The sequence below is a fragment of the Bos taurus genome, chromosome 23 (genome assembly GCF_002263795.3).
Source record: "Bos taurus isolate L1 Dominette 01449 registration number 42190680 breed Hereford chromosome 23, ARS-UCD2.0, whole genome shotgun sequence".
Lineage (NCBI taxonomy): Eukaryota > Metazoa > Chordata > Mammalia > Artiodactyla > Bovidae > Bos > Bos taurus.
This window is the reverse complement of record NC_037350.1, coordinates 42648881-42655840: the sequence shown is the minus strand read 5'-3', so window position 1 is coordinate 42655840 and position 6960 is coordinate 42648881. Positions and strand designations below refer to the sequence as shown.

Genomic DNA, 6960 nt, shown 5'->3' with positions numbered 1-6960 from the left:
TTGAGAACCAGAACCCAAGGTGAAACTCTAGAGATGAAAGCTTGGCTGAGAACGTCCTCTGAGTGGGGGGGTGGGGTGGGATTTATGGCAGGTAGACCTCTTTGAGGAGAAGGCAATGGCACCCCACTCCAGTACTCCTGCCTGGAAAATCCCATGGAAGGAGGAGCCTGATAGGCTTCAATCCATGGGGTTGCTGAGGGTTGGACACGACTGAGCAACTTCACTTTCACTTTTCCCTTTCATGCATTGGAGAAGGCAATGGCAACCCACTCCAGTGTTCTTGCCTGGAGAATCCCAGGGATGGGGGAGCCTGGTGGGCTGCCATCTACGGGGTCACACAGAGTCGGACACAACTGAAGTGACTTAGCAGCAAATCTCTTTGAAGCAGCAGCCTCTTCCTCCCAGAGATGCTCCTGAATCCACCCCTGAATGGCCTTGCCACCAGGCAGTACACGATCAGCTGGACCACATCCATGACCACAGGTGGGAAGGATGGGGAGGGTTTCTACTTCAGAAGGATGTGTAAAGCCAGGGGCTCAGTACCTGTGATTCGTGGAGTTTGACTCAAAATTCTCAAATCGTTCCATTACCCCCCAAATGGCAAGAACAATCTAGTGCAAGTGGTGGTAAAAGTTATGGAAGCGCTGTAGGTGAATCCACTTTGGAAAATGGCTCTTTGTGAAATGAATGCCCGTAAAATGCTTGTTAAAGCTCTAGATTCCCTTTCAGTGGTATCAATTCCATCCTCAAATGCTTGACCAGAAATGCTGGGGAGACCACTGGTGTAATGAAGAGCTCAGCATTTTTAGCTGGTTTGACGTCCAGCTTCACCAGAGGTTTTACCACCTTGGTCAGGGGAGTCAGCTCTCTAAGCCGAAGCTGGCAGTTCTTTAGAATGTGAAATAAAAAGAGAATCTGCATATTATGTGTTGTGGATTAAATAAGATAACGTACCTAAGAGCCTAGCCTTGTTCAAATAGTACCATTAGAACAAGATTAACGTTAGAACAAGATTAACGTTAGAACAAGACAGGAGGAAAAAACAGCAGAGAAAGTGATGAGGACAGTGAATATTTGACAAAGTACTTTTGTTGAACAGAATTGGGGCTTCCCTGGTGGCTCAGAGGTAAAGAATATACCTGCCAATGTGGGATACACAGGTTCGATCCCTGATCCTGGAAGATCCCACGTGCCGTGGAGCAGCTAAGCCTGTGCGCCACAGCTCTGGAGCCTGTGCTCTGAAGCCCAGAAGCCGCAACTACGGAGCCCACATGCAGCAGCTACTGACACAAGCGTGCCCTCGAGCCTCTGCTCCACAAGAGAAGCCACTGCAAAGACAGGGCACTGCGGCTGGAGAGTAGCTCTCACTCGCTGCAACTCGAGAAAAGCCCAAGCAGCAACGAAGATCCAGCACAGCCAAAAACAGATAAAATCTTGAAACAAGAACAGAATTGACTTGGTGGGAGAGTCATGATGCTTTCAAAGAATTAATACAAGATGAGATTAGGTGCCTAATGATCATGAGATGTGTGTAGGAGAGAGGGAGAGAAGGATCAGGGTGGGTAGGGTGGAATTTATCAAAGGGAGTGAGCTGGTTTTCCACTGATTGGAGCCCCTCAAGGTATTTCAGAGGAGGTAGATGATCCGGGACCATATTTATTCTCTGTCTTTACTGCCAGGAAGAGCTTTGTTTTCAGAGCCCTGCTTGCCTATGGAATTCGATCTATGGGTATAATCATTTCACCTCGGGATGTCCCAAGACACAAACACAGATGTGAATATTAGCTCCACATTCTCCCAAAAGAAGGCCTGTGGGTTTTGCTTTCATAATAACTCTTAGCAGATTTCATCGTAGAAAATACTGTGCTGCACTCACAGAGCCCAACAGAGCCTGAGAAATTGCTACGGTTGCCACAGAGGAGATCACACGGCAGCCTGTGGACACAGTCCATAGGCTCACATGTTCGACCCCACAGTACAGTTAAGAATGGGGGTCTCAGAATAATTCAGTCTGGTTCCCGGACTGGTTCCTCACTGGCAACTTTGCATTACTTGGATAATTGTTTAACACTCTATCTTCCCTATGTAAAATAGTCAAAGGCCTAAAAATCTTAGGGTAGATGCTGTTTGGGCTTCCCAGATGGCTCAGCAGTAAAGAATTTGCCTGCTGTGCAGGAGACTCAGGAGACATTGGTTGGGAAGATCCATTCCCATTGCCTGAGTTGAGAAGATCCCCTGGAGGAGGGCATGGCAACCCACTCCAGTATTGTTGCCTGGAAAACCCCATGGACAGAGGAAACTGGTGAGCTACAGTCCATGGGGTCACAAAGAGTCAGACACGACTGAGCGTGCACACATGCTTAATTCAACAGCAGTTGTCTTCCATAGTTTTTCGACTGATGGTTTGCCAGCCAGATTTGTCCTAACTGGTTCCTAAGATAAAATCAATCAGTTCTTTGGTCAGACACTGTATTAATTTTATTTATTATCTTTCCAAGACCAGATGTGTTTTTTTAATTTTCGCCTTTAAATTGCATAAGAAATTAAACTTCTACCCTGTGCCTTTTGTAGTGTCTCTCTGTGTGTGCTGAATGGGTGAAATTAAGCAAAAGCATCTTTGTTGAGCATGTACTCTGGCACTCTATGTAATACTCAGAAAAAGCAAGGTAGAGGCCTTTCTTTCAAGAATTTTATAATCTAGTAGAAGGAGAAATGGACTCAGAGCTATATGCAGAGCTACTTGTTTTACTTAGCATTAGGGAATTATACAAAGAATAGTGGGGGCACAGAAAAGGACTGATGGTGTTCAATTCCTTCTGGGGCACCTTAAAAAGATTTATAGAGCTAATTGTGTTTGCTCTTGGCCTTGAAAGATAAGCAGGATTTTAAGTGGTAGTAACCATCAGGGTTGTGGAAATGGCAGAGGCACAATCTCTAAGGTAGAAAGGTAGGGAACACACTTGAACAGAGGGTTGTATGAGTGTTTTTGTAGGTACAGGTCACCCACAGTCTAGGATAAGTAGGAAGAAGGTGATCATGAAAGATGGGCAAGTTGTCACAGAGGATTTGCACAGTGGGGCGGTGTGGAATGATTCTGACTTGGGGAGCCATAGATTCATTTCTAGGACAGTAGCCAGGAAAGCAAAGTGAAGGATGAAATGAAAGAGCTGGGGGAAATGGGAAGAGGAAGACCATCCAGGAGGTCGATGGAAGTCCAAAGAAGCAGAGCATCAGCGGAAGAGAAAAGAGGAGGATGGAAACAAGCTGTTTCCTACACATTATAATCTCAATTTTCAGTCTTGTAGTTTTCTTTTACTGATCCTAGCTCTCTCTAACCCATCTATCTGATTTTTTTTTTTTTGCTTAGTTCTCCTTTCCTCTTTTTATATTTTTAACTAATTTTGTTGAAGTGTAGATGCTTTACAATTTGTATTAGTTTCTATCGCACAGCAGAGTGAATCAGATATACACACATCCCTCTTTTTTGGATTTCCTCCCCTTTAGGTCAGCACAGAACATCAGGTAGAGCCCCTTGTGCCATACTGTAGTTTCTCATTAGTTACCTATTTCACGCACAGTATGAATAGTATGTGTATGTCAATCCCTCCTTTCTTTTAAAAGAATGGAATGGAAAGAAACAACCCCTTCCATCTTGTCCTCTACATAACCTGCAGAACTTTATCACCTTAGACCACAGGTAAGGCATCTATGTCTCCCAGCCACCTCGATAGCCAACGGGGCTCTGGTGCTCCTGCAATCATAGACGTTAGGATTAACCAGCTGGTTAAAGCTGGATTTAGCCATCCTTATTCGCAGGCCCGCCTCAAATTCCTTGTCCCCTCAGAATAATCCTGCTTTCCCCCTTCTATAATTTGACATCACGTTTAATCACTGGTTGGCTGACTTAGAAAACAAAGTATATCATGTGTGTTCTTTTGGTTTATTCTTCTCTGTGATATGGCAAACACTTGCTTCCTTCATTGGCCCCATGGCTTTAGACTTTTGTCCTACGGATTACGTGTTGCATGATGGTCCCTTAGCGATTTTTAAAAATAAAATCTTCCAGCAGTTGATTAACCGATCCTGCTAACCCAGCACTAAGATAAACCAAAAGACACCTTGAAGGGACCTAGTGGGCTGTGCGTGGATACGGAGGGATGAGTATGAATACGTTTTAGAGAAAAGGAAAATGGTGCCTTAAGTCATTGTTCATTGCCCCAGAGCTTGAGGAATGACACACGAGCCCCGTTCTGTCTTTCAGAGACAAGGCATTTCACTTGCAGACATCTTTTCTCGTTACCACTTCTTCATTTCATTCTCCCCACGGGATCCCAGGCAAGTGCACAGTTAGGCAACGAAGACAAGAAGGAAAACAGCCTCTAGGCGGGTATGTTTGTTTCCATGGTTCCTGAGACGTTCAGGCGAAGGAAGGAAGTGAAACTTGGGCACTGAAAGCAAATCTACTATTCTTTTCTCCTTTCGGTGTATAAACATGCACAGAATCCCTCGGGGCAAGGGAGACAGACTTCCCTGAGTGATTTGTTCAGATTTTGCCTGACAAGGAGATATTGCTTGATTCTTCTTTATAGGAGGGGCCATTTCTTCAAAATGACCTTTTTCCCTCCCTCTTTTCCAATGGAGCCTGTTTACAATCTGCTCTTGGAGATCTCAGGACTCAGCAGAGATAAGTAGGGAGACATTCAGATGGTGAAAACCTGCAAGACATCCCACCGAGTTGGAATGTTTTTCTCAAAGGAAAAAAAAAAGTCTGCAAATGCGTATGTACTGGCCTATGCACCCTAAAGAGCCAGCTGAACAGCCCATAAACAGCTCCCATTCAGGAACAACAAAAGCCCATGCCAGAGGTCAAGGGACAGGGGGCTGAGAACTAATAATAATTTTGCACTTACACAGCAGTTTCCATCCGAAGACCTCAGAGTGCTTTGTAAACATTAATTAAATGGCCCGACAGCCCTGTGAGGTGGCTGTGTATCACTATTTCCAATTTGCAGGGAGTGGAGGGAGGAGAGGAGTGTGCATGGAGTGAAGTTGGAACCAGGCCATGCTACAGAGCACGTGGATTGTGGACTCAGAAAAAAGCAGCGGGACGTTTTCCTCTGTGAATCTAAGGCTGTGGTCACGTGTCACGGTACCTGCTGAGCCAAGAAGGAGATGGCCTGGCGACAGGGCTATCCAGGGCGACCTCTCAGGGGGCTCACCTCATGAATAAGAGAGCCACCGGCATGGACTTGAGGGTGCCAGCGTGATCTCACCCACAAGCTCACGGTCATTATCACAGATGCATCCCTTCAGTGGGACCCAGGAGGCCAAGTCGCCTTCACCCAAGGTGCAGACTCTGATTGCTTGCAGATGTAGTCAAGACAGCCACTCGGAGAAGGGTTGTGATGCGTACGCAGCAGAAAATCTCATGATCAATTACTAATGGCCTTGCGTTTGGAAAGGTAGCTGTGTGTCGAATTGCATCCCCTGAAAAAATACGTTGTTTTAAAAAAATTATTTTATTGAAGTGTAGTTGATTTACAGTGCTGTGTCAATTTCTACGTACAGAAAAGTGAGTCAGTTATGTGTCCAGATATACATATACATTATTTTTCATATTCTTTTCATGGTTTATCACAGCAGATTGAAAACAGTTCGCTGTGCTATACAGCAGGAACTTGTTGTTTATCCATTGTATATTTAACAGTTTGCATCTGCTAATCCCAAACCCCCAAACCGTCCCTTCTCTACCCCAGCTTCCCCCTTGGCAACCACGTCTGTTCTCTATGTCTGTGAGTCTGTTTCTGTTTTGTAATAAGTTCATTGTGTCATCTTTTAGATCCCACATATAAGTGATATCGTATGGTATTTGTCTTTCTCTGTTCGACTTACTTCACTTAGGATGACATCCATGTTGCTGCAAATGGCATGATTTCATTCTCTCTGGAAAGATCTCTTTTCCATTCTTCCTGGAAAGTCCTAACCCCAGTACCCACGCCTGTGACCTTATTTGGAATCAGGGTCTTTGTAGATGTAACAAGTGAAGATGAGGTCACGCTGGATTAGAATGGCTCTAACTCCGAAGACTGTGCCCTGAGACAAGGGCAACCTGGATGCAGATATAGAGAGAGTGCCCTGTGAAGATGGAGGCAGTAATTGGGGTGATGTATCTACAAGCCAAGGAATGACCAGGCCCACCAAAGCTAGAAAGAGGCCAGGACAGAGCTGTTCATAGAGCCTTGGCAGGGAGCACAGCCCCTGCTGACACCTTGGTTTTGAACTTTTGGCCTCAAGAATTGTGAAAGAATAAATTTCTGTTCTTCTAAGACATCCGGTTTGTGGTACTTCGTTACAACAGCCTTAGGAAATGAATACGATAGTCTACAATTTGGAAGTTTCCAAATGCGGGATCATTAAAATGGTTGTTTATTTAAAAACACATCCCACCATTGTAATAAATGAAGAAAGGTTTTCTGGAGAGATTAGGCTGTGACAGGCGAGCTGAGGGCAGGATGAGAACATCCTCCTGATGGTGACAGTGACATCGTTGTGGTCCCTGACACTGCACGCTGGCGGCTCTCAGCCACTTAGACGTGTGGTGTGCCAGGCCGGTGGGAGCATGTTGAATTAGGATCATGGAAATTCTTTGATGCATCCCATGTTTTCATCCCTACAATGGTATATAGCAAGAAAATCAAGGAAGGCACATCCAGAAACCAGATCAAGTGCAGCTAAAGGCAAAAACAATCTACAAACAAATAAAAGGAAAAAAATAAGATACAAACACTGGGGAAATTGATCTGACATGGGTGAGGTTGCAGATATCTGGGGCAAGAGATTGCTGTATTTATCTTTAGTCTTGCCCTTTGCTGCTGCTGCTGCATTGCTAAGTCGTGTCCAACTGTTTTTGATCTTATGCGGCCGGTCAGACTCCTCTGTCCGTGAAATTTTCCAGGCAAG

General features: G+C 45.0%; 1 long non-coding RNA gene across 2 annotated transcripts; it reads right to left on the bottom strand.

Annotated features, from left to right (window-relative positions):
* Positions 1–3926: 3926 nt before the first annotated feature.
* LOC132343651 (uncharacterized) lies at positions 3927–6376 on the bottom strand. 2 transcript variants are annotated; one of them, XR_009492586.1, is made up of 3 exons: positions 5893–6346; positions 5220–5487; positions 3927–4715 (listed from the first exon to the last, which is right to left on the bottom strand). It is a non-coding gene; the product is annotated as an uncharacterized lncRNA (long non-coding RNA). The 2 variants fall into 2 exon arrangements; XR_009492585.1 differs by having other exon boundaries at positions 3927–5487; positions 5893–6376.
* Between the last annotated feature and the right edge of the window lie 584 nt (positions 6377–6960).